Genomic DNA, 10247 nt, shown 5'->3' with positions numbered 1-10247 from the left:
AATAAATACATGTTTTTCTCTTGAATTTATTTTGCCTGATCAGACTCTGGTGCTCAGGGCTGTACCTGCGTGTTGCTCCAACAATACTGATACTAGTGATTTTGTTAACGAGTTTGAGCAATTGTTTTTGAAGTTTGTAGGTAGTATGTTTTGTCGAGCAGTGGCGAAATAAGGTTTTATCGACAACTCTCTGCCCTTTTTACAACAGCAGTTGTCACAAAGTGCCTTTACAGAAACACCTGGCCTTAAACCCCAAGGAGCAAACAAGAGTAGTGTTGAATTTCAGTGGCTAGGAAAAACTCCCTAAGAAGGCTGTAATTTAGGAAGAAACCTAGAAAGGACCCAGGCTCAGAGGGGTGACCAGTCCTCTTCTGGCTGTGCCGGGTGAGATATTAATAATTAATAAATGGAAGAATAAATAAATGCATGTGGGCTAAATCCAGAGTGTATTTAAATTTAGACTAGGTCAGAAGTATGACCAGACAAGGACAGGGACAGCAACAGGCCCCCCAAACCAGGTACTCCACAGGTGTGGACCAAGACCCCATGTCCTCCTAAAGTTTCAAACGGGAGGAGAATGGGAAAATTCAGAAAGTGCATTCCTCACATCAACAACGATTTATAGTGGAGAAGTAGAACTTAGTGGGGAAGGAGAAATGACCCAATCCCCTAGCACAATAGTATAGCAGCGTAAGACCTTGGAACTGAGACGGGTGGGTCCGGCGACACTGTGGCCCTACCTGGACAAGGCCCCGGACAAGGCCCAACAGGCAGGAAATCAATCCACCCACATTGCCAGGCATCAACCAAAGGGGCACCCACCAACCGCAACCACCCTGAATGAAGCTCTCAATCTACCAGTAAATTTTCCTTCCTACCCTAACCTATGGTCATGAAGGCTGGGTCATGAACCCAGAACTAGATCGCAGGTACAAGCGATCATTTAGATGACTATGTCTATAAAATATGCACAAAATATGGAGTAAAAGCTTTCATTCTAGTCCAAACTTGGAGGCTAGTTCAACGTCCAAAAAAAGCTGTCTTTTCTATGCCTGTAAAATAAGTATTTTTTAGAGCCACAAATAACATAGTAAACACATTTATTCTGTTTTCAAAATAGTTAGTTCAATGTCCATCAAAGTCATATATTCAACGCTCATGAATTACATATTGTTTAGGGCCAGGAAAGACGTAGTAAATCTATAATTCTAACCCAAATATGGATGTTGGCTCAATGTCCGACAAACCTGTCGTTCCTACATCCATAAATTACGTTATTTTTGTGTTATAAAAGATGAATATAAACTTTAATTCTGCACCAAATCTGGACATTGGCTCATCATCCAACAATTCCGTATTTTCTTTCAACGTCCGTGAATTACATATTATTTAGGGCCATGAAACACTCTGAAAAATGGTTCATTCTGTCCCAAATCTGGACATTAAATCAGTGTACAAAAAAGTTTTGCATGCTTAATTTACACCTTGTCAGGGCCTTAAAAGATGTAGTAAATACTTTCAGTTAAGCACTACATTTTCACATATTAAATAGGTATATGTTTATACATGCTAAAAGTTGTATTTTATTTCTCAAAGGAACCACTGCCCATGCAGAGCACTACTTTAGACCAGATTATTTTATAAAAGGAATAGAGCACCTACATACAATTAGTGAACTTGATTCAAACAGATGAGCAGTGGGTGATATTTGCACATTAGGACAATCTTGAAATAAAAAGCACAGCTAAGAACACAGAATATGATGCTTAATATAGGTTTATTGAAGGATCGTTATTCAACATATCAGCCGTACAACATGGCCACTGTATCAATCTAGACAGCAACATTTTGGCATTAAGTGCTTTACTAAAGTACTAAAGTAAAGCACTACAGTATAGGCTGTCATTCAAATGTGCTCTATAGAGATTAGGATGTCATTTAGGACACTGTCATTATTATTCAGAAGCTAATTTAATGATGTGGTTCTGATGGGGAAATTGATGATAGAGGTTTATAGACTGTAGATCTGCATCTGTTGGGAAAGATGACAGGTGTCGTCAGGAGACGTGATTTCCATATGGAGAGATCAATTCTTTTATATACATATATACTGTTTTGTGTGCGTTGGGAAAGATAAAGTAGAATGTGCTTAAATATCAGTGGGCTGAAATCAAACATAAATAGGATATGCTGGATATAGGATACTTTTCAACAATCATACCTTTATCCTCTACGCCAGCTGCTTTGATCAAACTGAGCCCGAGGGACGGGCACGACGTGGAGGGAGGGGAGGCGGAGCACCAAGACGTGGAGGGAGGGGAGGTGGAGGGACGGGAGGTGGAGCGCCAGGACGTGGAGGGAGGGGAGGTGGAGTGACGGGAGGTGGAGCAGCACGACGTGGAGGGAGGGGAGGCGGAGCACCAAGACGTGGAGGGAGGGGAGGTGGAGGACCATTGGGATAGAGATCGGAAGGGGGATATTTCCGCTGCAATGCTTCTGTAGCTGAAACATGAATATCAGATGTCACTGAACTTATAAAAGATGAATCCCAACTGGGGATGCCACTACACTCTGTTAATGCATTTGTAAAACATTAATAATGTAGGGGTTATCATTGTTAACCATCTGTTGTCTTCGTTCATCATCCGTTCATGTTCACTACTGCATTTGTTAATGGGTAGTTCATGTTCATGGAAAGTGTTACCAAAAACAGAAACATGAATATCACATCAGCTGATATTTGAAACTTTCTAGGAAATACTACAGACTGTCACACACGTAAGACAGACATACATAGACTCACCTTCCTCCCCATTAACCTGGTTGGGGTGATTTGCCAACAGGACACCCAGGAGGGCGAACATCACTATCACACCAATGGTCTTCATCCTCTTCTAAAAGGAAAACATACCCCATGCAGGTTGCACAATAAGTCAATCAATTCATATTTTTTATGACTTAATGGAATTAATTCATAAAGCCTTTATTACATCAGCAAATTGTCACCAAGTCATCTTAAAGTAAACTGCACGGCCCAGACTCAAAGCAGAAGCAGACATATTAGTATGAGTTTGTCTTACTGGTCCTGGAGTTGCTATTGAAGTACTCTGTGATATGGTCTTGGAACCGAGTGGACTTTCGGCTGTTTGCTGCCTTCTTTTAAAGTACCTGTCCAGGTAATGCCACAAGCCAACCGACTAAGCATTTACCTAAGAACACACGTTTTAAATTCATGTGGAATGACAACATGATGTAAATTGATTATTCAGAAATCAATCCATGCAAACCTGCAGGTCATCAACGACACAACACTCAATGCATCAGCCTCCTGTCAGCTGACTCGTACAAATAGATCTTCTGAACCAAAAACATTTTCGCTTGCTTAAAGACTGCCAGATGACTCGCTTTTGCTCAAGATTATGTACTGGAATAATTGACTCTGAGTCCAGAGTTCTATTAATGTATTTTATTTTATGTGCATGAGGAAGGCACATCAACAGTCACACATAGTCAACAATTCAAACATATCCCGAAAGTTGTGGTGGGCGCTTTCTTTTGTAGCTTAACAGGTCAACTGTTCAAACCACAAGGCCAGTTCTATCCAGTTTTACAGATGCCCCTAAGCAGCGTTTGCTTCCTTATCTATCTGCCATCCTAAGCAAATACATATAAATGGAAGTTTTCCACTTATTACAAATTCTAAGAAATAGGTTTGCATTGGTTAGCATATAAAATGAGATGTTCAGCATATCACACATTAACCACATGAGGTGTAAACTGTTTGAAACAGCCACCTGAACACAGTTCACCTTCGTCACAGCAACACACTTACATGGAGTACTTAGAACGCAGAATTAAACAAAATCATGTACTATAAAATCATAAAACAATGTACCATTTTCACACAGCGACAACACACTATGTGCTTAGCTGGGAGCAGTAAAATTAAAACGTTACCATCTCACCAAATATTTGATGCTTCAGCGTAATAAAATGCAACTGTTGCCATTCAAACATCGTTTGGCCTGACCTGGTTTGGCAAAGCAGATAAAAAGCTGGTTGCACAAATCAGGAACTCCGGTTCTGCTCAACACAATATATGTGCACAGGGCACAAGGTGCCCTAACTCTGTTGGTACTCAGACCCAAATGGGGGAGCCAGAAAGGGAAAAAGCCTTAGGTATGGTCACCTCAGAATTCTCAGCATTGATCAATTAATACAGAATTGATGGACCAATAACAATTGGTGATCTCCTGTGCTAGGGCAAGGAGCAACATAGTTTAGAAGTAGATTGTCTTTTTCCCCTCCTTCTGCTCTAATCACAGGTGTCCCTTAGGTTCCTGATAGTTGTCGTTGGTGCGTCCCACCTGGCAGTCATCAGGTCATCTTCTAACTGCCGAGGTGGACCAATCAGTGGACACTCCTCCTGATTGTATCACCTGTGTCTTTTGTCTTTTGTCCATTACCCAATCAAATCACACATCTCATGGTTTAAAAACCCAGTCAGTTGTTTCTCCCCCAGACTCTTTTTGGGTTATTATAGACACAAAAGCTTTGTACATAGCTTTTTTAGACAAATAAACAAACAAACAGAGAGGCAGGCAGGCAGGCAGACAGGAATGCAGGCAGACAGACAGACAAGCAGACAGACAGAGAGACAGGCAGACAGAGAGACAGAGAGTTCTTAGTTAATTCGTACACCACAGTCTTAGCGCATATATCTCACTTTTGTCCTGAGTATGTATTGCTGTGGTGTCTTGTTTGCTGCAGTTTTTTTTTAGCAAGTGACCCTTAGGCATACACAGGCAAGTTCAGTTTAGACATTTTTGGATTTGTTATTTCATTGCTCAGCCCCCTTTCCCCAAACCGTTTACCGTGTGTTTATAATAAATGTTTCATGTTTGATGGTAGCTTTGGTTGTCTGTGTCTTTTTGTTCTCACTATTCATTTTCACTAGCAATTTGCATGATTGTTACGGGTCTCCCTAACATCCACCATAGACTTCCAGAGCCACAGGCTTCATAACGTGTCTACAGGAAGTTGGGGACTAAATGACGGTTCACTGCTGAGCAGAGTGAAATGTTTGACACGGTCTATCAGGAAAAGATGACACTTCCCCATGATGTTGGTTTGGGCTCTGTGAGGGGAGAAAACTACATTAACCTGTGTACATTTCAGTCTAGATGATGCTGTGCGCTAAAGATCATTGACAGATGAAGTGTTTTCTCCAGTTTTGGTTGGTTGGATGGCAGGTAAAAACAGTATATCTATATTAGCCTACCCATATAAAATGTGATTTATTTATCTACTATCGATGCATCTTTCTTAGAACAATGAGAGGCCTTCCTGGTGTTATACCTTTTTCAGGTTTCAAGGTTTATTTGTCAAATGCACCAAACAACACAGCCAGGACAGGAACTGTTTAGAAGATTAGGCAACTATTTGTTAGACAGCTGTAATATGGCGCTGCCTTCAAGATAAAACATGTGGAATTAATCACAATATTGTAGGAGAAAGGTGTTTTGGGAAGCACTGTCAAAAGATGATGATTTGCATTTGACGCAGCCACATCAACTCCGGCCATACAGGTACTGTAGGCCATGTGATTCTGCTTGCTTTGCATCTCAGAACATTTTGTTGATTGGTTATCATTGCCTGCTGATGACCCTGACTTTAAGCTAAGAGTGCAGGTGTATGATCAGTATATTTCCTTCATTTGCGTTTTGAAAATCCATCGCTGGTGGATCTAATACTGGGAGGTTATGTTCGCGCAGGTAAAATGTACGTGCATTCGCGTGCCTGGGGTTTCTGCAACGTTTTGACAATGTTGTTGGTTGCGGAGCAAAACATCAGACTACTGCAGATTTTCTGTACACGGCAAAAAGCTAAGGATATCTTGATTTTTATATAGGCTACAACAGTACAGGAGAACGGGGGTGTTTTGAGCCTGTGGGGAAGTGGAGCCACCCCTTGTTTCTAGGCCAGCATAGACAAAATTGGTCATGTGACTAATGACATCATCTATAGTCACCCTGTGGTGGAGGCACATGTAATGACAAGTAAGCACATTTAAGTTAAAAAAAACTGTTTTTTGCCATTCCAGGTGATTTTTTTTATGTTCAAGGAGTCAAGTTTGAAAAAAACACGTGTTAGTGCTTTAGGAAGTTACAACACGAGGCTATACTGTTAGCATTACTTTAGCTTTAAACTGCAGGATGATACAAGTGTGTTGAAATGGTAGGGATAGGGTAATTCTAGCCAAAAGGGTTGGGGTAAGTTGAGCCAGGGACCTCCCTGTACCATCAAACCCTGCCATGAGTCCTGGTTGCTCATCAGCAGTTCCAGACCCAGAGGAGCCACCTCCTACTCTGCCTGAACCATTAAACAGAACCATGACTCCTGAACACATAAGTGATGCTACTGGATCTCCTGCCCATTTGGGGGGTGTCCCCAGGAGACATCCTTCCCTTCCCTAAGCCACAGCAACTAAACCTAAAATGAAAACGAAGAAAGTAAAAACAAAAACCTTGACCAACACGCCAGAAAAGCTAGAGCTGGAAAGGCACACAATGACAGAGAAAATAAATGGACTGAAAAAGAGAAGAAAAACAAATCAAACCCAAGAAGAGAACACTTACAGTAGCTCAGAAGAAAGTTACATAAAATTGTATTTAATGACACCACTGACAATGACAGTTCAGAAGATGACCTGAATGATGAGGGGGACAATAATCTGTCTGCATTAGCCTATATGAGCTGAAGATTTTCTGTTTTACTTCAACATAATCAATGTCACAATTTACCCCGATGTGGCTCTACTTACCCCTCACTGGGGGCAAGTTGAGCCAAGATACCACTTTTATTTTAAGAGTCATATTTTGAAAACTGTGTATTTTACATCCAAAGTGATTATTCCCAGGAATGCACCACATCATGAAATATATTTACATATTTTAGTTGGAGACAGTACTGTTATGCCTTCACTTTAAAGCCGCCTCAAGTGAAAACTTGCTCAATTAACCCTGCTTGAAGCAATTAAAAACATGAATAAAACACAAATAACAGCTAACACATCTATGGGGACTCAATACATTAATCAATAAGAATACATCATAATCAAGAAATGTACATAACACATCCTTAGATTTTGGGCTATGTTCAGATAAAAAGTAAGTTTCAAGGGTTATTGCATTTATTGGAATGACTGAATATCTGACAGACCTTTAGTGTGTAATGTAGAGATGTGGCCCAATCATATTTAAGTTGCAAGCAATGGTTTAGAAACCCTTTCCAAAGGCGCTGTACAAAACCCATAACATAAAAAGCTAATTCAGTTTTTGGCCAGGAACATTGACTGATTGATATTTGTGCTCATCTTTCACAGTGCTGCCTTTAAAACGTCTAGAGATGGCAGTTAAATTTATCATAGTTATGTTTATCAAATACATCCGGAATTGCAAGGTACGCTTATTGAATCGATATAATACAGTATTGTGACAAATGTAAAACATTGAAGATCTAACACCAGGCATCTTTAAAAGTAATGAAAGACTGTGACAATTGCTTTGTGGAACAGATCAAACCACTGGTCTATTTACCTTATGTATGATGCCATTCATGATAGAGATGTGGCATGAACTAAGGGTAGAAAACAGCTTCAAGTTCCGTCTGGCCAGCTTTCAGACAGCTGAGAAATTTGTTTATCAGCTTTTTAGAAAAATCATCTCTTATTACTATGTAATTATTCTATCGGATTGTATCCAGCCAAATTATGGGAAACACACAAATCTCTGAAGAACAGTTCATACACCACCCAGCCAAAACAGATATTGGATAGAGGACTCATTACTGACATGAATACTATTGCTGATGCCTTCATCACCACGTTTCAAAAAAGAGCATATCTTTTAACAGAAAGTTACATCCATTATGCTTTGCTTGCTGTCAACAATAAGAAATTCAGAGGGGCTGATCATTTATTTTCTATCTGTTGAACAAATATCAATCTGGTTTTAGACCTGGGGATAGTGCTACAGCAACCACAGTGACTGTGAAGGATAATGTCTGAGCTTTAGATGAGAAATTAAATTATGTTGCTTTATTATCATCCTGTCAAATGCTTGATTCACTTGATCATTCTGGTTTGATGGAAAAACTGACCACACTGGGCTTGGCCATAGACACATTCCCTTGGTTACAGAATTATCTCAGTAATACATCCCAGGCTATTATTATGTCAGCAATAGATCCCAGGCTATTATTGGAGATTATATAAAATCTAAATATGTTGCTGTACAAAAAAGGTTGTAATTTGGGGCATTTTGTAAACTGTAATTTTTTATTTATATTCTAATGACACTGTCCTGTATGCTCCAGCCCCATATCCTGCACAAGCAGTGTCACTCCTACAGTCATCTTTTAGGAGATTTTACTTTGAAAGTAAAATGAGTTAATAGCTCTTCCAATTGCAAGCATGACAAGTGAGAATTTGTTACAGACTTGTGCTACCGTTGAAGTCCGAAAGAGAAAGTCTGCCTCCCTGGCTGCTGGTGAGCAGGGCGCGCAGCTCCTTTATGGGGCTAACTCAAAAAGATTATATCGAATCTGGATATGACTAAATGTTCACAAATATGTCCCCCTAATCTTAAATGTGTATGATTGTTATGGTCTCTCAATGAACTAAATCAGTGTTTGATTGTTTGTAATGTTTTGTGTGGACCCCATTAAGAGTAGCTGCTTCTTCCGCAAAAGCTAATGTAGATCGAAATAAGCAGCCTCCCATAACAGCAATGTTGTCTATACACTCACCTAAAGGATTATTAGGAACACCTGTTCAATTTCTCATTAATGCAATTATCTAATCAACCAATCACATGGCAGTTGCTTCAATGCATTTAGGGGTGTGGTCCTGGTTAAGACAATCTCCTGAACTCCAAACTGAATGTCAGAATGGGAAAGAAAGGTGATTTAAGCAATTTTGAGCGTGGCATGGTTGTTGGTGCCAGACGGGCCGGTCTGAGTATTTCACAATCTGCTCAGTTACTGGGATTTTCATGCAGAACCATTTCTAGGGTTTACAAAGAATGGTGTGAAAAGGGAAAAACATCTAGTATGCGGCAGTCCTGTGGGCGAAAATGCCTTGTTGATGCTAGAGGTCAGAGGAGAATGGGCCGACTGATTCAAGCTGATAGAAGAGCAACTTTGACTGAAATAACCACTCGTTACAACCAAGGTATGCAGCAAAGCATTTGTGAAGCCACAACACGCACAACCTATAGGCGGATGGGCTACAACAGCAGAAGACCCCACCGGGTACCACTCATCTCCACTACAAATAGGAAAAAGAGGCTACAATTTGCACGAGCTCACCAAAATTGGACAGTTGAAGACTGGAAGAATGTTGCCTGGTCTGATGAGTCTCGACTTCTGTTGAGACATTCAGATGGTAGAGTCAGAATTTGGCGTAAACAGAATGAGAACATGGATCCATCATGCCTTGTTACCACTGTGCAGGCTGGTGGTGGTGGTGTAATGGTGTGGGGGATGTTTTCTTGGCACACTTTAGGCCCCTTAGTGCCAATTGGGCATCGTTTAATGACAATGAGTTCACTGTACTGAAATGGCCCCCACAGTCACCAGATCTCAACCCAATAGAGCCTTTTTGGGATGTGGTGGAACGGGAGCTTCGTGCCCTGGATGTGCATCCCACAAATCTCCATCAACTGCAAGATGCTCTCCTATCAATATGGGCCAACATTTCTAAAGAATGCTTTCAGCACCTTGTTGAATCAATGTCATGTTGAATTAAGGCAGTTCTGAAGGCGAAAGGGGGTCAAACACAGTATTAGTATGGTGTTCCTAATAATCCTTTAGGTGAGTGTAGTCGATTATAAATAATGTCTCGAGTTCTAGCCTGTATCCATCTTAATTGGTATAGTTGCCTTTTGGCGCCACCTACAGGACAAAACTAAGCATGACAAGAAAGAAACAACATCCACTACTTGACCCTGGGACTCCCCAACACCAGTGCTTGACTTGGCATTTCTAATTTTAGGCAAACAGCTTTCTGGTTCCTTTTTTAGGAAAAAGAACCGTCTGGGACTTCTGGGATAGGCTACTTTAATGGAAAGAGCCTCATTAACACATATTTTGATTTGTCAGTTCCTGTACTTATTTTATCCCAAGTCAAGCGCTGCCTAAATCAACAGAATTTTACACTTCATGCACGCATATTAGTGGAAGACATT

This window comes from Esox lucius, chromosome 6, assembly GCF_011004845.1.
Source record: "Esox lucius isolate fEsoLuc1 chromosome 6, fEsoLuc1.pri, whole genome shotgun sequence".
NCBI lineage: Eukaryota > Metazoa > Chordata > Actinopteri > Esociformes > Esocidae > Esox > Esox lucius.
Note: the sequence above shows the minus strand (reverse complement) of the source record.